The sequence below is a fragment of the Triticum dicoccoides genome, chromosome 5B (assembly GCF_002162155.2).
Source record: "Triticum dicoccoides isolate Atlit2015 ecotype Zavitan chromosome 5B, WEW_v2.0, whole genome shotgun sequence".
In the NCBI taxonomy this organism is placed as follows: domain Eukaryota; kingdom Viridiplantae; phylum Streptophyta; class Magnoliopsida; order Poales; family Poaceae; genus Triticum; species Triticum dicoccoides.
Window position 1 is genome coordinate 436,914,725 of NC_041389.1, and position 10,193 is coordinate 436,924,917.

Sequence of the window (10,193 nt, forward strand, 5' to 3'; positions counted from 1 at the left end):
GGTGTGGACAGAAGTGATTGCTTTCAGCATTTGATTGACCGAATTTGTCAGAGAATTAAAGGGTGGAAGGAAAAGGTACTTTCAGTCCAAGGAAAGGAAATCTTGTTGAAAGCAGTGGCCCAATCAATACCCTCATATGCTATGTCAGTGTTTAAATTGCCAAAGGGAATCTGTAAACTATAACAAATGAAATGGCAGGATTTTGGTGGGGGACAGTGAGGAGAAGAAACGGATGCACTGGTTTGCATGATGAAAATTGTGCATGCCAAAGAGGAAAGGAGGACTGGGGTTTAGAGACCTTCACAGTTTTAATCTTGCTTTACTAGCAAAACAGTGTTGGTGTCTGCTCCAGAATCCAGAATCTTTGTGTGCTCGAGTTCTCAGTGCTAAATACTATCCAGATGGGAATATATTGAATGCAGGGCCGAAGAAGGGATCCTCCTTTACTTGGCAGAGTATTGTTGCTGGGATTCAAACGTTCAAACGAGGATGTATTTGGAGAGTGGGTACGGGATCACATATAAACATTTGGAAAGATCATTGGGTACCATCAAGTGAGTCCGGAAAAGTCATAACACCGCGAGGATCCACTATGTTGACAACAGTGGAAGAATTAATTGATCCACATACAGGACGGTGGGATGAGGTTTTGATTCGTGATGTCTTCTGGCCGGTTGATGTGTACAGAATCCTACAAATCCCACTCAGAGTGCGTATCATGGATGACTTTGTTTCATGGCATTATAACCGGACCGAAAACTTCTCAGTAAGGTCGGCTTATCACACAGAATTTAAACACCAATTTAGGCGACAGATGGATCTGTCTTGTCCACAAGGGAGCCGAGAACAGGACATATGGAAGCATGTTTGGGCTCTTCGAGTGCCTGGGAAGGTCAAGCACTTTGTGTGGAAAGTTATCCGAAGAGTTCTACCTTGTTTTGGAACTCTTGCAGGGCGACATATACCAGTATCCGGGCAGTGTACGGTCTGCCGGGTTGGCTATGAAGACACGCAACACTGTCTTTTCCAATGTGCTCGAGCCTTGGAGATTTGGGAGAAACTTGGTTTAAAAACTGAGATTCAAAATGCAGCTCTACAGGACAGATCGGGCTCCTTCACGACGAGCACTCTAATGTATAAATCCGAAAACACAGAGGGCTTACCGATGGCAGAAGTAATGGCAGTGGCTAGCTGGTACATATGGTGACAAAGGAGACAGATAGTAAAGGAGATACATATCCCACGATCGGATCGGACAGCTGTTTCAATCCGAGTCCTTGCCACGAATTTTTACCATTCACTTGCGGTGAATCAACCTATAAGAAAACGTGATCACATGTGGCATAAACCGGGAAGGGGAGTAGTGAAGATAAATATGGATGCGTTCTTTTGCTATGAGAATATGAACGGAGGTACGAGAGCTATTGCGCAGGATGGTTGTGGTGAATTCATTGCTGCAGCTAGCTGGTTTATACCGCATGTGACAACAGCAGAGTCTGCGGAGATGATGGCCATTCGTAATGGTTTTTACCTTGCTTCTAAGATCGGTTGCAATGCTTTTCAGATAGAATCCGATTGCTCTAATGCGGTCCAAGCGTTTAATATGGAAGAGTACTCGGGAAAGGACTCAGCTACTGTATTTGAAGGAAAAGAGTTGGGACTGGATGTTGCTCATTACGAAATAATTGCTTGCCCACGTGAAGCAAATGATGTAGTTGATTATATAGCTAAATGCTCCCTCTCTAGTAGACTCTCGGAGTTTTGGGATCGCTCAATCCCGGACTTTATTTCTCAACTTGTTGTAAACGATCTCGCTATCATTTAAGAAATAAAGATTTTTTACGTCAAAAAAAAGTACAAATTAAAGATGGGTTTTTATAAGCGAATAAAAGGAGAGCCGGGTAGAGCAGGGCTAACCAACTGAGAAGACGATAGTTGATGCCTTAGATGAGACAAAATTTCCATTTAAACAAGGGTGGGTGAAAAAAAATCAATTTGCTCAAAAAAATATGTTACATTTATTTTGGACTATATCTTTTATCCAGATTTTAAAATTTAAAATTATTCGAGTTCAAACAAAATTTATGTTGATTTTTCCAAAAGAAATCTACGTACATTCATTATGAACCATATTTTCCTTTATCTAGATTACTAAATTAAAAATTATTCTAATTCAGACAAAATTTCATTGAGTTTTCCAAAAAATTACATACATTGGTTTTGACCTATATTTTCTTTTATCTAAATTTTAAAAATTAAAAGTATTCAAATTCAACCAAATGTTTAGTTGATTTGTCTGAAAGAATGTATGTATATTCGTTCTGCGCTATATATTCTTTTATCTAGTTATTAAATTTACATTTATTCAAATTCAAACAAAATATTCGTTGATTTGTCCGAAAAATATACGTACATTCATTATGCACTATATTTCCTTTTATCACATTTCTAAACTTAAAATTATTTGAATTTAAACAAAAAATGCATTGATTTGTCCAAAAGAGTTTACACACATTCATTCTGCACTATACATTTTTTATCTTGATTTTTAAATTTAAAATTATTCAATTCAAACAAAAATTTAGTTGAGTTGTATGAAAATGTACGCACGTTCATTATGCACTATATTTCCTTTTATCACATCTTAAAATTTAAAATTATTTGAATTCAAATGAAAGTGTCGTTCATTTGTCCAAAAAGACTTTACGTGCATTTATTCTGCACTAAATTCTCTTTTATATAGATTTTTTAATTTAAAATTATTTGAATTCAAACAAAAAAATTGTTCATTTGTCCGGAGGAATTGACGATTTTTTTTACTATTTCAAGTGTGATTGAAATTTTTGCCATATCAAAATTCAAAACCTTTCGTGCTAGTCTAATACGTTTAATTTGATCAGTTTGGATGTCCAACTCGGTTTGCTCGTTAGCCCAAGTCGGTGCATATAACTCACTCACTGTTGTTGTTCGGCTGATATAGGCCTTGTTTGGTTCATAAGTCCTAGGACTTTTTTTAGTCCCAACTTATAAGTCCCAAGTCCCTAAAAAGTCCCTACATGTTTGGTTCCTGGGACTTATAAGTCCCTACAATACCATATTACAACTATAAGTCCTTCCATGAGAGTCTTATTTCATAAGTCCCAAATGCCCACTTTAAATCCCTATAAGTCCATCCTGTTTGGTTTAGATGGGACTTATAGGGACTTTTTTAAGTCCCTAAGCCAATAAGTCCCTGGAAACAAACACCCTCATAATTAGGCATACCCCTCCGTAGCTAGCAGAAACGGATGGTTGGCCGGTTGGTTTACAAAAATCAGAATTTAGCAGATGTTGCTGGTTTGAATCCTCACAATTTTTGTTATTTTAATTGTCACATTTTTCTCGGATTTTATCTGCACAAAAAAAACAATAGTCCAAATTCATTTACACTGTTCGTTGATTAGCTGGGACCCATCAGTCTGTGACCATAGTTCACCAGCTTTTATGCATAATTAAATAAAAGTTGAGGGTGTTTTGTGTAAAAAAGATCATGCATGTCTCACCCAATGCCTCCCCGCTCTCAGTCATTGACATGTGGGCCCCGGCCAAGCTGCCCTGCCACGCATGCAGCGGATACACCCGCATACAGGAATTGTGACCGTATTTGCACACCGTTGCAAGTTTGATAATTGAAATCGTGTATTTTACAAATTTATGCATCAAACTGACCGTCACGCGCAAGTTCCAGGATTTCTGGTGTATTTACCTCTTTATAATGCGCATTGGGTGATGTGGTTTGTACAAGACTAACCCTACATGCGTTCTGACCCATCCCGTGTGCACCCGTTGCTGCGCTTCCTGTGATTTCTGTCAAGGGTGAATTCGTCCAGGCGAGGCTTAGGCTACATTCACACACTACATTGAGGAATTTTGCCAAAAAACTAATATGCACTAGAAAAGGGAACTTCTAAGGGAGGCTTAGGCTGCATGCACATACTACATTGAGCAATTTTGCCAAAAAACTAATACGCACTGGAAAAGGGAACAGAGGGAGTACATGGCTGCACCCTGCACGACATCCAGTGTGTGATGCTCTAGCATTTCATGCACGGTTTCTACTCGGTTCACATGTCACCACCACCTATCGCTCGGGGGAAGCGTTCCATTCAGGAAGGAGCTGACCAGCACGAGCGCTGCCTCGGGCTGGTGGGACGGGACCGCGTGCCCGGCTGCCCTCACAGTTGCAAACACCAACCCACCCGTGTATCCCTGAACGTGCCCTCCAACCTGCCACAAAGCACGGCCGAATTATCATCACACTGGCAACGAGCAAAGAATTTCAAGCAAATCGGGACATCTAGCCATGCATGTTCAATTTACCTCATCGAGCTCGTTTACTATCCATGGGCGCCATGGCTCCGTGACGTTGAGGCTGAGGTCCTTGATGGTGTACCTCGTGGCGATGAACGGGCATACGGAGTCCAAGTCGCCACTGAAAACATGCCTCCGTCACACACTCTGAAGCAATGTTAATTTAAAAAACATTCTTATATTATGGGACAGAGGAAGTACTTATTACTTGCGGTTCAGTGTGCGATTTGGCATGTTAATTACCTGTACAGCCACACAGGCAGGTGCTGCTCTATCAGCCATTTGAGTGTTGGCACCATCGAGACCGGTGCATCCATCCAAGTAATTTCGCTGCAACAATACTTAGAGCGTTAGTTAAGCGCAGCTTATTTTATTTTGTTTTGTCATAAACAGCGTGGTTTGTCCGACCCAGTTAACAAATCTTACGAAGTGCAGTGTGTCCACTCTGTTGGTCTAGCATGCAAAGCCTTTTGCACCCGAGGATCATTGAGGTACGCGTATACGTAACGATCGCTGCAGATATCATACGACCTCGGTGCCTGCAAAATTTCGAGCAAATTGTATTTATCAAGGTAGTAGGTGTGTGACTCTTTGTAATTCAGTGGCGCTCTCTTATACATAGCGGCTGGGGTACTGTGTTTCAGTTGGTCCTTCCAGGCAAACCGACGCATATATATCGTAGGGATCGATGTTAGATTGATCAGCACCGGGCATATCAGCGATGCAGTTTTCGTAACCTCGCTGGTCTAAACTGCACTGCTTGGTGATACTGGCCCACGCCTCATCTGATATCATCCCGTGGCTCCACAGATAGTCAACTTCCCCCTTAGCATTCATATTGACATCAAGGTATGGATTGCCAACCTAATTAACCAAAACAGAGATGCACACACTATACTGTAAAACAAATCGAATGAAATTCTCCCCCTGTTCGTAAATATAAAATGTTTTGGATATTTTAATATATGAACTACATACAGTCTGAAATGAATGAACAAACATACCAAAAAAAAGTTAAAACGCCTGATAACAGTAAACTAATGGAGTAACTATTATTGATAATCGCTTAAGGACTCATACCAGGATACCCTGTAGGTTTATCAAAGTTCTTGTACTACTATTTTCGAGATTGTGGCTGAGGATGATGGCTGCAAGCTGCGGCGCATAGTGGCCGCTGTAGCTCTCCCCGGAGATTTAGAAGGGGCGGCCTTTGTACTCCGGGAACCTCTCGAGCCAGTTGAAGAGGAAGACAAACGTGTCGTCCGCCGTACTCTTGTCCCCGCTCAAGTGGAAGTCGAGGGTCTTGTTGGAGTATGAAAACCCGACGTCGACAGGCGATTCCAGAAAGATCACGTTGGCCACTGCAAGTTTCTCAAAAGTTGGATCGTATAATCGATTGTACTAGTTCAATTGCGTGCAGCGCCTTACCTTTGGTCCAAGCATGCAGGTTTTCGCTGAGAGTTCTTTTGTCCTTGTTCACGCGGAATGGGCCCACCTCCATCATCGCTCCGTAGCCAAGCGATGAGCATCCAGGACCTGCGAGTGCACCATGTACGTGTTGATACTATCTATCATCAGAGCACTCAAAGTTTCAGCAATTGAACTGAAAGCTTTTCGATCGTAACAAGGTAACCTCCATTGAGCCACAAGAGGAGTGGCTTCGCCGCCGCATCAATGGCTGCCTCGACGAAGTAGTAGAAGAGCGCCCGGCCATCCTTCTTGTCGACAGTCACGTACCCACCATACTGATTTAAGCCGATAGTGCCGCTAGGCTGCCCTGGCAGCACATGGATCTTGTCGGCAGCCTTCAAATTGGCCATGTCATGGGCAGAGTACTCTCTGAGGCTACTGGTAGTGTTAGTGATTTCTACCCTTGGTTCATCTATGATGTTGGCATTGCTATTGTTCCATCTAGACCGGATGAACTTTCTGAGCTGAGCCTCTTGCGATGCATCTGCGTGCAACGCGGCCACGCAGATGAGGAGTAGACCGAAGGTGGTGTTCCTCATCGTCTGCTATGGTAAAATGAGCAAACTCTGTAGCTAAGATGACAAAGATGGATTCGTGGTTGGGGTTCATATATAGAGAAATTTTAACATGGTCCCAAACGATTTGTTTAAGTAATCCATGCACATTTAATGTGTTTTAATGCGCTAGAATCTTTTTAAGTATGCCATATCTTCCTACCCCTAGAATTCATTGATGACAATATTGTGATCCTTGAGTAGTATACGATTTGTGTAGGGAAGACAATAATGTGTATTACTATTTCCCTTTTTATGCTATGATGTATTCCCTCCGTTCGGAAATACTTGTCCTTGAAATAGTTGTATCTAGACTTATTTTATTTATAGATACATCCATTTTATTCATTTCGAGGACAAGTATTTCCGGACGGAGGGAGTATTAACTAGAGGATCCGATAAGATCTTTTTGCGCAATTAAACACGGGCGTGGCTTGCGCCTTGCTCCCGTCGGTGCTTTCGGGACACGTGGCATACATCCAAAGCATCATACCATTTTCTTCTGTTCAAAACAATTTCGCAAATAAGACGATTAATACGAACCAATACGTGACCCAGCGGCTCTTGCCGGCGCTCCTTGACCGGTCACCGCCGATGTCCATGCTGCCGCAGGCGGGAGCCAGGACCATACAAGGGTACTGGCACGCTTCCTTGAATGTGGACTTCGCTTTCCGCATTGTGGTCCTGATGCACCTTGGAGCGACCGTTGCAAGTCCACCAACCAATGGACCGACATGACCTCATCGCTAACCCAAGCCCCGGATATAAGAGGCAACAAGTTGGAGCCAAAGGTGGACACCGGGCAGGCACAGAAAACATGCAAACCATCGACCGACCAAAGAAACACAGTTACACAGAACGAACCCAAATTAACATACACCTTTCGGGCGTCTTGCCATCTCAAAGAAATTGTGTGCTTCTTTTTTCAGGTAGTGAGGTCTGATGAGGACGTTGCAGGGCCGACCCTGCGGAGGGGCAGGGGGGCAGCCACCCCGGGCCCCCAAAATCGAGGGGCCCCTCCCCGGAGCACAGGCCTATGGCCCAATATAACGTATGATTTCGCTCAAAAAAAAACGCACGCACGCAGCGAGTCAGCGAGGATGAGGTAGTGATCGATTCGTTCCATTTAGTACGCGCACGTAGAAAAAAAGAACTGATTGATCCCTTCTTTTTTCGAGAGTACTGATTGATCCCTTCTGATTCGTTCCATTTAGTATGTGCACCTCGAAAAAAAGGAATTGATTGATCCTTCCGATTGGTTCCCAGGTTAGTACGTGCACCTCGAGAAAAAAGAAACCGATTAAGGCTGGTCACAGTGGAGAGGAACTTAGGAGTAACATCACACATTCCAATACAACTTTACTTATGTGGCACGTATTTAATAAAGAGAGAGGTTCTTGTGGTAACTAGCTAAGTTACCGGAACATCACACACTTCAAGAAACAATGAGTCTATAACCTAATAAATACATCGTTGCATGACACTAAATAGATGTTCCTATCCACTATGAAGGTAGTAACATAGTTTAGGAAAGTGTGTAAGTTACTAGCTTATGTTCTTGTCCATTGTAACCAGCCTGATTCCTTCCTATTCCATCACGCACGCATTTGGCATTCACGTAGCTATTCCAAATTTCCGAGCGGCCGCTGATGCTTTGTTTCTTGGTGAATCACGACTGTGCGCTCGGAGCTTCTTTTTCTCCTTTCGCCTAAAAATCGAATTTTCCTTCCTAATTCAGTTAGGTCCTCCGCCAATTTCAATTCCCGACGGCCGGCGCAACCTCGCCTTGCTCTCCGTCCATTAACGATCCGACCCTCTAAGGTAATACTTTATATCCATATTGATATTCATATACTCCTAGATGAACAGCCGGTACATCGGCAGTTTTTAACAACTGCCAAGTGATGTTTTTTTTTCTTATTGTCAGCACTGTCTTATCATGCCATCCGGAAGAAAGTATTCATTTGGTAGCAATAAAAGGAAAAGGAAAAAAGGTTTGGATCACTTGGTACAATTACAAGGCGGAAATATTCGTGGCGAAAGTGATTATCAAGAAGAAATCCTAGAAGCTGAGGAGGCTTTCCAAGTTAAATATTTCTTTTGTATTGGTTGATATGGCGCTCACTTCTTTGAAAGGTAGATTTAAAAAGGTCATGGTGTTTAAAGATACATTCGGATTATTATTGAGCTTGGGCACCCTGAAATCATTGAATGATATTGAACTTGAAGACTGTTGCCCAAAATTTGCTGAAACTTTCTCTTGTGATGGTTCATGAGATGTTGAGGTTCTTAGTTTTTAGTTGAAGATTATGATATTCACTTTGCGAGATGGTGTAACATCTGCTATGGAGATTTTCGGGCATGTCAAAGAAGTTGATTATCATCCTAATATCTCCATTCCATTCCTTATTGCATCTTATTTACCGTGCCAGGGTTTTCAAAGTTGAAATTACTGAAGAACTATCTGAGGTAAACAATGACTCATAGAGGTTAAATAGTTTGGCAATATTATGCAGCGAGAACAAATTATGGGATGATATTGACATCGACCCCATCATAATTGACTTTGCATCATGAAATCTTAGAAGATAATTTTAAGGTAATATGCATAAATTATTTTGTGCATACTGATTTTGGCTGCATTTAAGTGTTATCGATAATATTTCATATATATGTGTATTCATTTTTATTGTTATGACATTTGTATTAAGGGCCCCGAATTTTAGTCTCGCCCTGGGCTCTCAAAATCTCCGGACCAGCCCTGCGTTGCACGTCATTGCCACCCGCTGCCTTTGTTCGGATGCTGAGTACTCTGGCCTTCCAGGACCCTGGCCGTCATGTGCCCTGCTGGGAGATCGTCTGTCGGACGCTTTTGACTACTGGGCTTGACCCGATGGAGAGGTGGTCTTGCCTACTAGGCTTTGTTGTGCCCTCATTCAAGCCCCGTGGTTTCAATTAATCCTTGCGCTCATCTTTTGGACGTGATGGTACTGTAGGAGATATGCCCTAGAGGCAATAATGACAGTTGTTATTTATCTCTAAGTTTGTAATTAATGTTTATGTTTCATGTTATAACTGTGATGGTCACCTGCAAAAAAAAAAAACTGTGATGGTCCTTGAGCAATTAATCCATAAAAAATTAGAGGAAAACTCATGTGCATGTGTGAAATAATAAACGGCAAAAGATATTCCTAGTCGGTCCTCTAACACTACCTCAAGTGATGCGTGATGGCCATGTTTTCCTAATCACCGGCATGACTATTAAGAATTTACAAAAAATAAATGCCAAGCAAAGCATCTCGTTCAAAAATACTTGTCGGACCATTGACAACATCAAAACAGGCATGCATTGGCACACAGTCCATCTTTCCAGTACGCTCGCGTTTCACTTCCTCCATCACGCGACTGACGAACTCGACGCGGCTCAAAGAACCACGTGCAAAGCCCGACCTAAACACGGCGTCAAAACTCTACAAAACAAACAAATCCAAGAAATCTAGTGGGAAGAAGGGTGACACCACAGCCAAAGATAAAGAGAATACGAACACAAACCTGAGGTGCTGCACAAAGCAAATGGAGTGATGTACACTGGCAACGCCGAGAAAACTCAAAGCCGCCGGCGACGCCGCCGGTGATGAGTAGGCTCGAAGAAGCCTCTGTAAAATGGAACGAGAGAAATGCCAGTGTGCACCACGTCTGACAAACGGTGTAAAACAATAAATTTATAGAAAAACTCACCGACTTAGTAAAAAGACTAAAACAACCTGACCCGGCTTACCTTAACTCTGATAGGGGAGCTCCTATTCGGCGCATAAGGTG

The 10,193-nt window shown here is 42.4% G+C and overlaps 1 pseudogene; it reads right to left on the reverse strand.

The window, feature by feature from the left end:
- Window positions 1-4,110: 4,110 nt before the first annotated feature.
- On the reverse strand, window positions 4,111-6,359 carry LOC119309670 (annotated as a pseudogene).
- Between the last annotated feature and the right edge of the window lie 3,834 nt (window positions 6,360-10,193).